This window comes from Coregonus lavaretus (assembly GCF_964263955.1).
Source record: "Coregonus lavaretus genome assembly, contig: HAP1_SCAFFOLD_844, whole genome shotgun sequence".
Lineage (NCBI taxonomy): Eukaryota > Metazoa > Chordata > Actinopteri > Salmoniformes > Salmonidae > Coregonus > Coregonus lavaretus.
Window position 1 is genome coordinate 194,568 of NW_028159233.1, and position 12,377 is coordinate 206,944.

Consider the following 12,377-nt stretch of genomic DNA (forward strand, 5'->3'; position numbering starts at 1 on the left):
TTCTTGACATTTTCCATATTGACTGACTTAAAGTAACAATGGACTGTCATTTCTCTTTGCTTATTTGAGCTGTTCTTGCCATAATATGGACTTGGTCTTTTACCAAAAAGGGCTATTTTCTGTATACCCCCCCCCCCCCCTCCCCCACACACACACACAACTACATGATTCCATAAGTGTTATTTCATAGTTTTGATGTCTTCACTATTATTCTACAATATAAAAAATAGTTAAAATAAAGAAAAACCCTTGAATGAGTAGGTGTGTCCAAACTTTTCACTGGTAGTGTATATATGAATAGTGTGTAAAAAGTATTTTTGTTGTCTCTTGGAGTAAAAATGTGTTTATTTTGAATTGAATGTACTATATTATGTTGTTCTAGTCTATTACTGATCTATACTTTGTCCTGTATTTGTACATTTTATGTGGACCCCAGGAAGAGTAGCTGCTGCATGTGCAATAACCAACGGTGATCCTTATAAACTAAACTAAACTAAACTATAATCTCTTGGTTTCAATAATAATACACACAATGTTCCTCTCTCACTGTAACTCATTCTGTTAGAGGCACGTGCCGAGGTGACAGCGTTCTTACCAGGGTCCATGGCGAGCTCTGTCTTGACTCGGTAGTCAGCTAGCCCAAGCAGATAATTAATGTTGAGGCTAATGACACAAACAAATAAAGACATAAAAATGCATGCTATCAAATTTTTTTTTAATCAAATAAACGCGGGAAGGCTACTTAATTTCACCTCTCCACTATGATTACCTGTGAGCAATCACTTGCTTATCACTCTCAGTACCTGGCCCAGTTTCTGCTGCTTCTAGGGATGCGTGTAGTGGAAGTGTAGAGTGGAAGTCTACCGAAGCCCTAAACAATTCCCATTCCTAACAATACTATGTTTCTATGGGTTGGGGCAGAAAAGTCAGGGTAGGGGTCAACTCCAGTCAATTCAGAAAGTAAACCAAATTCCAATTCTAATTCCAAATGTTCGTCTATGATTTGCATAAAAGAGAATAGGAATTCGAAATTCAGTGTGCTTCCTGAATTGACTGGAATTTAAATGGAATTTACCCCGACTCTGACAGGAGTAATGCTCCACCGAGGAGGGTGAGTCAATGAAGGCTGTGCCTCCCAGACGCTGGGAGAAGAGCCAGAATGGCATTATAACTAGGGCCAAAGATAAGGAGGCTGCCTTAGAGGAGCAGGGCTTGCCACGGGTGAATGGGGGGGGGTAGCTAGGAGAATCGGTCTGCCTCAGAATCACCCCCTGCATTCTTCAAACCTGACTCTAATAGAAAAGTAGCTAAATAAGGCATCACATGATATCAGCTATGACAAAGGGGAATTGCGGTAAGGGTTTTTTCCCGGTATGATCAGCATATTCCACCTGAAGTTGTTTTTAAAAGGGGATTGAATTTCCACAGGGATTGAATTTCCTAATGAACAACTTCTGAATATGCTTTCACAAGCATATTTTGTATAACAGGAAGTGAGCAAATTCAATTTGATTTTGGTCATGTGGCGGTTATAATGTGTCTAAATTCACTTTGCTTGTTGGCTCATTAGCTCACTGCACAGTAAGGGAATTATAGTCTCCTGTTAGCCACTGGCACACTCCAAACCATCATCCCACCTGAGTCATTTTGAACTCCCCCACATGCCTCCGAAAAGCCTATTTCCTTTCCAAATCTTGAATATTCCAATGAAGCAGCTCTTTTAACCTTCACTCTGCCACACACTTTTCACCCACACTCTGCATAATCACATTGGGATACGGTGCAGTGAATGGAAGTTGGCCTCACACAAAGCATTAGCAACACTACACTTGAAAGGTACATAATGGCAGCAGGCAGGCTGAACTTTGACCTCCCATGTCTCCTGTGCATTGTGATATGGATGCCATGAAGGTGCCATGTAATTGTGAACATCTGCCTGATGACCTAATGGGGTTCTCTCGCTCTCTCTGCTTGAGGCTTGTGAATAAGATGAATGTTGTTTTTCTTCCTGGAGGTTTGCAGGGGGAGGGTGAATTTAAGTTATCGTGGGGCTCTGCTGTCAAGAATTTCCAGAAACTTAAACGAAAATATAAAACCTGCCCGTAATCAATCTCTTTGTCATTTTCAATTTCTTAAAAAGTCTGTTCAACAATGTCCATCTAACCCTTTTTTGACCTGTCACATTACGAATCAACAATGTTGTTAACGCGTGGATCCAGGGCAAGAGTCTAGAAGATTATAAATCAATCAATCAATCAATTTTATTTTATATAGCCCTTCTTACATCAGCTAATATCTCGAAGTGCTGTACAGAAACCCAGCCTAAAACCCCAAACAGCTAGTAATGCAGGTGTAGAAGCACGGTGGCTAGGAAAAACTCCCTAGAAAGGCCAAAACCTAGGAAGAAACCTAGAGAGGAACCAGGCTATGAGGGGTGGCCAGTCCTCTTCTGGCTGTGCCGGGTGGAGATTATAACAGAACCATGCCAAGATGTTCAAAAATGTTCATAAGTGACAAGCATGGTCAAATAATAATCAGGAATAAATCTCAGTTGGCTTTTCATAGCCGATCATTAAGAGTTGAAAACAGCAGGTCTGGGACAGGTAGGGGTTCCATAACCGCAGGCAGAACAGTTGAAACTGGAATAGCAGCAAGGCCACTATTCTTCTATCATACAACTATGCATGACTGAACTCTACTACTTGGTTTTGCCCTGTCAGCAACATCACCGTTCTATGATCCAAGCTCTCTTTGTCATTTTGGAATAGGATAACCCTGAACTGTCTTCCTATTTTCTCTGTTCATTGGTGTGTAACCAGAAGGGTGTCCCACTACTGCTAAAACATGCAGATTTAGGATGAGATAGCCCCTGGCTGCAATACATCTGGCCTTCTCTACTTGGTGGGGTGTGACTGTGACTTCAAGGGTATCCCTCAGCTCCAGGGTATCCCTTAGCTCCAGGGTCTCCCTCAGCCCCAGGGTATCCCTCAGCTCCAGGGTCTCCCTCAGCCCCAGGGTCTCCCTCAGCCCCAGGGTATCCCTCAGCCCCAGGGTCTCCCTCAGCCCCAGGGTATCCCTCAGCTCCAGGGTATCCCTCAGCTCCAGGGTCTCCCTCAGCCCCAGGGTATCCCTCAGCTCCAGAGTATCCCTCAGCCCCAGGGTCTCCCTCAGCCCCAGGGTATCCCTCAGCTCCAGGGTATCCCTCAGCTCCAGGGTCTCCCTCAGCCCCAGGGTATCCCTCAGCTCCAGAGTATCCCTCAGCCCCAGGGTATCCCTCAGCCCCAGGGTATCCCTCAGCTCCAGAGTATCCCTCAGCCCAGGGTATCCCTCAGCCCCAGGGTATCCCTCAGCCCCAGAGTATCCCTCAGCCCCAGGGTATCCCTCAGCTCAGTTTTTGCCGAGGAGGTCATAGTCACTCAATTTTACATCTAAATAAGATGTTTGGTGCAGTATTTCTCAAGTGAAAGAATTTGCATGAAAACTAGTTGTCTGTTGTTGAATGACAACAAACACTTCATTGAAGAATCCCTACTGTTGACCAATCACAGACGAAGGTGCATAGACTTCGGCTACCGAACTTCGACTAGCCTGAAGAAGAAATGGTGTGTGCATGAACAGCTGAAAATAATAACTGCTTCAACTGGGAAGCATACGGTAAGCTTTAGACACACACACATTCCTGACACACAGTCACACACACTCCCAACACACACACTCCCGACACACACACTCCTGACACAATAATATAATATAAACATAATAATAATAATAATAATAATAATAATAATAATAATAACATATGCCATTTAGCAGATGCTTTGATCCAAAGTGACTTACAGTCATGCGTGCATACACACACACACACACACACACTCCTGATACACACAGACACACATCTTTCTCCCTCTAAAACAGGTTCCCTCCCTGTTCACCAGACAGGTGGATAACGTCGCCCTCCCGCGCTCTATGTCTCTGACAGGAGGAGTTACCAGGGCAACTTAATATATGCTGATCATGCCTTAGGTTTGAGTGATTACAGACGCCCCTGTGCGGTGCTTCTGGAGAAGAGGTTGTGTGAAGTGGATCCACTCTGGTACTTCTGCTGTTTGTCACAACATGGCAGAGAGACCTTTTATGTACCCTTCTCACACTACTGAGCTGTACTGGTAAAGCATCCACTATAGCTGCTAGAAAGGATACTGTTTAATGAAGAATCTGAGTCACAACAGTCCGGTTAGGCACAATAGTGTGAAAAGGGTATCAGTGACTTCCCGACTTCCCGTAGGAAATGAAAAGCTGCTGAACGGTTTTCTCATCACACACAGTAAAGACGCATTATGCTAATGTGAGAGTTATTGCCTAAATTATTTGACCTATTCGTGTTTCTACTTGTGTGCTAAAAAACACATGGGGTTCTATTCAATCAGATCCGCTTTAGCCGACATCTGCATAGCGGTTGTTTTGGCCAGGTTGGAGGTGGAACTAGAGTTCGAACTTTAGTTGGTGGTGGTGAGGGGGGGGGGGGGGGTTTTGACTTTGCCACTTCAGCATGCAGTGATATGGGCCAGATGGTTGAGGGTTCGCCGGCCACCACGAACGAGCTCACTCTCCCTGCATGTTTCTTAGGCCTATACTAAGATCAGAGCCGCCTGCAGACAATGGTCAGATAGGAGGAAATCAGATTTTCAACATTTACAGCCTTATTCTAAAATGTATTAAATATATTTTTTTCTATCTACACACAATACCCCATAATGACGAAGCAAAAACAGTTTTTTTTTAATGTTTGCAAATTTGTTAAAAATAAAAAACTTAAATATCACATTTACAGTGGGGAAAAAAAGTATTTAGTCAGCCACCAATTGTGCAAGTTCTCCTACTTAAAAAGATGAGAGGGGCCTGTACTTTTCATCATAGGTACACGTCAACTATGCCAGACAAATTAAGATTTTTTTTTCCAGAAAATCACATTGTAGGATTTTTAATGAATTTATTTGCAAATTATGGTGGAAAATAAGTATTTGGTCACCTACAAACAAGCAAGATTTCTGGCTCTCACAGACCTGTAACTTCTTCTTTAAGAGGCTCCTCCGTCCTCCACTCGTTACCTGTATTAATGGCACCTGTTTGAACTTGTTATCAGTATAAAATACACCTGTCCACAACCTCAAACAGTCACACTCCAAACTCCACTATGGCCAAGACCAAAGAGCTGTCAAAGGACACCAGAAACAAAATTGTAGACCTGCACCAGGCTGGGAAGACTGAATCTGCAATAGGTAAGCAGCTTGGTTTGAAGAAATCAACTGTGGGAGCAATTATTAGGAAATGGAAGACATACAAGACCACTGATAATCTCTCTCGATCTGGGGCTCCACGCAAGTTCTCACCCCGTGGGGTCAAAATGATCACAAGAATGGTGAGCAAAAATCCCAGAACCACACGGGGGGACCTAGTGAATGACCTGCAGAGAGCTGGGACCAAAGTAACAAAGCCTACCATCAGTAACGCACTACGCCGCCAGGGACTCAAATCCTGCAGTGCGAGACGTGTCCCCCTGCTTAAGCCAGTACATGTCCAGGCCCGTCTGAAGTTTGCTAGAGTGCATTTGGATGATCCAGAAGAGGATTGGGAGAATGTCATATGGTCAGATGAAACCAAAATATAACTTTTAGGTAAAAACTAAACTCGTCGTGTTTGGAGGACAAAGAATGCTGAGTTGCACCATACCTACTGTGAAGCATGGGGGTGGAAACATCATGCTTTGGGGCTGTTTTTCTGCAAAGGGACCAGGACGACTGATCCGTGTAAAGGAAAGAATGAATGGGGCCATGTATCGTGAGATTTGGAGTGAAAACCTCCTTCCATCAGCAAGGGCATTGAAGATGAAACGTGGCTGGGACTTTCAGCATGACAATGATCCCAAACACACCGCCCGGGCAACGAAGGAGTGGCTTCGTAAGAAGCATTTCAAGGTCCTGGAGTGTCCTAGCCAGTCTCCAGATCTCAACCCCATAGAAAATCTTTGGAGTGAGTTGAAAGTCCGTGTTGCCCAGCGACAGCCCCAAAACATCACTGCTCTAGAGGAGATCTGCATGGAGGAATGAGCCAAAATACCAGCAACAGTGTGTGAAAACCTTGTGAAGACTTACAGAAAACGTTTGACCTGTGTCATTGCCAACAAAGGGTATATAACAAAGTATTGAGAAACTTTTGTTATTGACCAAATACTTATTTTCCACCATAATTTGCTAATAAATTCATTAAAAATCCTACTATGTGATTTTCTGGAATTTTATGTCTCATTTTGTCTGTCATAGTTGACGTGTACCTATGATGAAAATTACAGGCCTCTCTCATCTTTTTAAGTGGGAGAACTTGCACAATTGGTGGCTGACTAAATACTTTTTTTCCCCACTGTACATAAGTATTCAGACACGAAATTGAGCTCAGGTGCATCCTGTTTTCATTGATCACCCTTGAGATGTTTCTACAACTTAATCGGAGTCCACCTGTGGTAAATTCAATGAATTGGACATGATTTGGGAAGGCACACACCTGTCTATATACGGTCCCACAGTTGACAATGCATGTCCGAGCAAAAACCAAGCCATGAGGTCAAAGGAACTGTCCGTGGAGCACTGAGACAGGATTGTGTCGAGGCACAGATCTGGGAAGGATACCAAAAAAAGTATGCTGCATTGAAGGTCCCCAAGAACACAGTGACCTTCCAGAAGGACAACCATCTCTGCAGCACTCCACCAATCAGGCCTTTATGGTAGACTGGCCAGACGGAAACCACTCCTCAGTAAAAGGCACATGACAGTCTGCTTGGAGTTTGCCAAAAGGCACCTAAAGGACTCTCAGACCATGAGAAACAACATTATCTGGTCTGATGAAACCGAGATTGAACTCTTTGTCCTGAATGCCAAGCGTCACGTCTGGAGGAAACCTGGCACCATCCCTACGGTGAAGCATGGTGGTGGCAGCATCATGCTGTGGGGATGTTTTTCAGCGGCAGGGAAGGGGAGACTAGTCAGGATCGAGGGAAAGATGAACGGAGCAAAGTACAGAGAGATCCTTGATGAAAACCTGCTCCAGAGCGCTCAGGACCTCAGACTGGGGCGAAGGTTCACCTTCCAACAGGACAACAACCCTAAGCACACAGCCAAGACAACGCAGGAGTGTCTTCGGGACAAGTCTATGAATGTCCTTGAGTGGCCAGCCAGAGGCCGTACTTGAACCCGATCTAACATCTCTGGAGAGACCTGAAAATAGCTGTACTGCGACGCTCCCCATCCAACCTGACAGAGCTTGAGAGGATCTGGAGAGAAGAATGGGAGAAACTCCCCAAGTACAGATGTGACAAGCTTGTAGCGTCATACCCAAAACTTGAGGCTGTAATCGCTGCCAAAGGTGCTTCAACAAAGTACTCAGTAAAGGGTCTGAAAACGTATGTAAATATAATATTTCAGTTCTTTATTTTTTAATAAATTTGCACACAAAAAAAGTTTTTGCTTTGTCATTATGGGGTAGGTTGATGAGGGGAAAAAAACGATTTAATCAATTTTAGTATAAGGCTGTAATGTAACAAAATGTGGAAAAGGTCAAGGGGTCTAAATACTTTCCAAATGCACTGTATATACACACAGTACAAAGCTGTGTTAAAGTGATTGGGGTTGCACAATAAAGTCGGGAACTTATTTCCATTCTGGTTCCTATTTACATATATACTACCAGTCAAAAGTTTTAGAACACCTACTCATTAAAGGGTTTTTATTTATTTTTACTATTTTCTACATTGTAGAATAATAGTGAATAAATCAAAACGATGAAATAACACATGGAATAATGTAGTAACCAACAAAGTGTTAAACAAATCAAAATATATTTTATATTTCAGATTCTTCAAATAGCCACCCTTTGCCTTGATGACAGCTTTGAACACTCTTGGCATTCTCTCAACCAGCTTCATGAGGTAGTCACCTGGAATGCATTTCAATTAACAGGTGAATTGGGATATGCTTAACACCCCGGCCATCCTACAATCTAAACTAGATGCCCTCAATCTCACACAAATTATCAACGAACCTACCAGGTACAACCCTAAATCCGTAAACATGGGTACCCTCATAGATATCATCCTGACTAACTTACCCTCTAAATACACCTCCGCTGTCTTCAACCAGGATCTCAGCGATCACTGCCTTATTGCCTGCGTCCGTAACGGGTCTGCGGTCAAACGACCACCCCTCATCACTGTCAAACGCTCCCAAAAACACTTTAGCGAGCAGGCCTTCCTAATTGACCTGGCCCAGGTATCCTGGATGGATATAGATCTCATTCCGTCAGTAGAGGATGCCTGGTTGTTCTTTAAAAGTAATTTCCTCTCAATCTTAAATAAACATGCCCCATTCAAAAAATACAGAACTAAGAACAGATATAGCCCCTGGTTCTCCTCAGACTTGACTGCCCTTGACCAGCACAAAAACATCCTGTGGCGTACTGCATTAGCATCAAATAGCCCCCGCGATATGCAACTTTTCAGGGAAATTAGGAACCAATATACACAAGCAGTTAGGAAAGCAAAGGCTAACTTTTTCAAACAGAAATTTGCATCCTGTAGCACTAACTCCAAAAAGTTTTGGGACACTGTAAAGTCCATGGAAAATAAGAGCACTTCCTCCCAGCTGCCCACTGCACTGAGGCTAGGAAACAGTATCACCACCGATAAATCTACAATAATCGAGAATTTCAACAAGCATTTTGCTACGGCTGGCCATGCTTTCCACCTGGCTACCACTACCCTGGCCACCAGCTCTGCACCCTCCGCTGCAACTTGCCCATGCCCCCCCCGCTTCTCCTTCACACAAATCCAGACAGCTGATGTTCTGAAAGAGCTGCAAAATCTGGACCCCTACAAATCATCTGGGCTCGACAATCTGGACCCTTTCTTTCTAAAACTAGCCACCGAAATTGTCGCAACCCCTATTACTAGCCTGTTCAACCTCTCTTTCGTAACGTCTGAGATCCCCAGAGATTGGAAAGCTGCCGCGGTCATCCCCCTCTTCAAAGGGGGTGACACTCTAGATCCAAACTGTTACAGACCCATATCCATCCTGCCCTGCCTTTCAAAAGTTTTTGAAAGCCAAGTCAACAAACAGATCACCGACCATTTCGAATCCCACCGTACCTTCTCCGCTATGCAATCCGGTTTCCGAGCACGTCATGGGTGCACTTCAGCCACGCTCAAGGTCCTAAACGATATTATAACCGCGATCGATAATAGACAGTACTGTGCAGCCGTTTTCATTGACCTGGCCAAGGCTTTCGACTCTGTCAACCACCGCATTCTTATTGGCAGACTAAATAGCCTTGGTTTCTCAAATGACTGCCTCGCCTGGTTCACCAACTACCTCTCAGATAGAGTTCAATGTGTCAAATCGGAGGGCCTGTTGTCTGGACCTATGGCAGTCTCTATGGGGGTGCCACAGGGTTCAATTCTTGGGCCGACTCTTTACTCTGTGTATATCAATGACGTTGCTCTTGCTGCTGGTGACTCTCAGATCCACCTCTACGCAGACGACACCATTTTGTATACATCTGGCCCTTCATTGGACACTGTGTTAACAAACCTCCAAACGAGCTTCAATGCCATACAACACTCCTTCAGTAGCCTCCAACTGCTCTTAAACACTAGTAAAACTAAATGCATGCTCTTCAACCGAACGCTGCTTGTACCCGCCCACCCGACTAGAATCACTACTCTCGACGGGTCTGACCTAGAGTATGTGGACAACTACAAATATCTAGGTGTCTGGTTAGACTATAAACTCTCCTTCCAGACTCACATTAAGAATCTCCAATCCAAAGTTAAATCTAGAATCGGTTTCCTATTTCGCAACAAAGCCTCCTTCACTCATGCTGCCAAACATGCCCTCGTAAAACTGACTATCCTACCGATCCTTGACTTCGGCGATGTCATTTACAAAATAGCCTCCAACACTCTACTCAGCAAATTGGATGTAGTCTATCACAGTGCCATCTGTTTTGTCTCCAAAGCCCCATATAATACCCACCACTGTGACCTGTACGCTCTTGTTGGCTGGTCCTCACTACATATTCGTCGCCAAACCCACTGGCTCCAGGCCATCTATAAATCACTGCTAGGCAAATCCCCACCGTATCTTAGCTCATTGGTCACCATAGCAACACCCACCCGTAGTCTGCGCTCCAGCAGGTATATCTCACTGGTCATCCCCAAAGCCAACACCTCCTTTGGCCGCAATTCCTTCCAGTTCTCTGCTGCCAATGACTGGAACAAATTGCAAAAATCTCTGAAGCTGGAGACACTTATCTCCCTCACTAACTTTAAGCATCAGTTGTCAGAGCACCTTACCGATCACTGCACCTGTACACAGCCCATCTGAAATTAGCCCGCCCAACTACCTCATCCCTATATTGTTATTTATTTTGCTCATTTGTACCCCAGTATCTCTATTTGCACAACATCTCTTGCACATCTATCATTCCAGTGTTAATACAAATTGTAATTATTTTGCACTATAGCCTATTTATTGCCTTACCTCAATAACTTGCTACATTTGCACACACTGTATATATATATGTATTTCTGTTGTATTTTTGACTTTGTTTTGTTTTACCCCATATGTAACTCTGTGTTGTTGTTTTTATCGCACTGCTTTGCTTTATCTTGGCCAGGTCGCAGTTGTAAATGAGAACTTGTTCTCAACTGGTTTACCTGGTTAAATAAAGGTGAAATAAAATAAATAAAAAGGTGTGCCTTCTTAAAATGTAATTTGTGGAATTTCTTTCCTTCTTAATGCGTTTGAGCCAATCAGTTGTGTTGTTACAAGGTTGGGGGGTATACAGAAGATAGCCCTATTTAGTAAAAGACCAAGTCCATATTATGGCAAGAACAGCTCAAATAAGCAAAAAGAAATGACAGTCCATCATTACTTTAAGACATGAAGTGCTGGTGACACTGTCTGTGATTTATTTAGAATTCAAGGCACACTTAACCAGCATGGCTACCACAGCATTCTGCAGCGATATGCCATCCATCTGGTTTGGGCTTAGTGGGACTTACATTTGCTTTTCAACAGGACAATGACCCAACATACCTCCAGGCTGTGTAAGGGCTATTTTACCAAGAAGGAGAGTGATGGAGTGCTGCATCAAATGACCTGGCCTCCACAATCCCCCGACCTCAACCAAATTGAGATGGTTTGGGATGAGTCGGACCGCAGAGTGAAGGAAAAGCAGATACCTAGGGGCTGAGTTCGTGATAATTCTGTCGACCAGACCAAGTTGAATTAATACTACTCTTTTTTTCCAGATAGCCAGCCTAGCTGCTTAAAATGCTCGACCTCCAGATGAGTATGAGCAGGGAGTTTAAGTACAATTCTTACAAGCTTGTTTTGGCAGGTCCGTAACTTATTCTTTAGATGTTTGTGGCTGTTGGTGAACCATGATGTGCAGGCATAATCAAAGTGACACTGGACTAAAGCACTAGCCAGAGTCTTTAGGGTGTGTATAAATAAGTTTCCATCCAATTGGCGACAGATTTTCATGCGAATATTCTAAAATCTGTATAAAAACAATATGTACATTTTCCCATCAGAGTTGTATTTCCATCCATGATGACAGACAGCGCATCTCAGTATCAGAAGTAAAAGTAGAATTTTGTGCGTACTTGAACACAATAATGCAATTATTAATTGTGGTGTTGTAGGTTAGTCTAGGTAGGATAATTGTACATTGTCCCTAAACAAGATCCATAGGGGAGCTTTTTGAGCTGCATGTCTCATGTCTCACTGTTCTTTCATGAGCAATGATGCACCTGGCCTCTCCGCTGCCTATCAGCTATTCCTATTTGCTCTTGTGGATTCATGTTGAAAATGTATGCAGCTTTGAATGGTTTTATGTGTGGTATGGTTGCTAGTTAGCCTATTGCAGATCTGTACAAAAGATCCACCTACCACTATTGTCACTATGAATGGTGGATAGAGGGCAGGATAGACAGTTAGACTGGCTAATAATAATTATAGTAGTATAGTAAAAGTTAGCTTGTGGAAAAGCATAGTGTATGTGGGAAGTACCAAAACACCTTGATATAGTGGAGGCACATGCAAGCAGATGAGGAAATGTGGCTAGGATGGATGAAATGATATAGTCAAACCTGCAAAAGAGCGAATGTAAACCAGGAAAGAAAACGCACTACCCTCCCATGTGCCCAAGGCTGCTTGTTTACACATTTGGAAACATGCAGCCTTGTTTACAAATTCGAACACTGGAATGAAATCTACACCACGATTAGAATGATAGAAATCCTCATTTCGTTTAATGACTTTTCA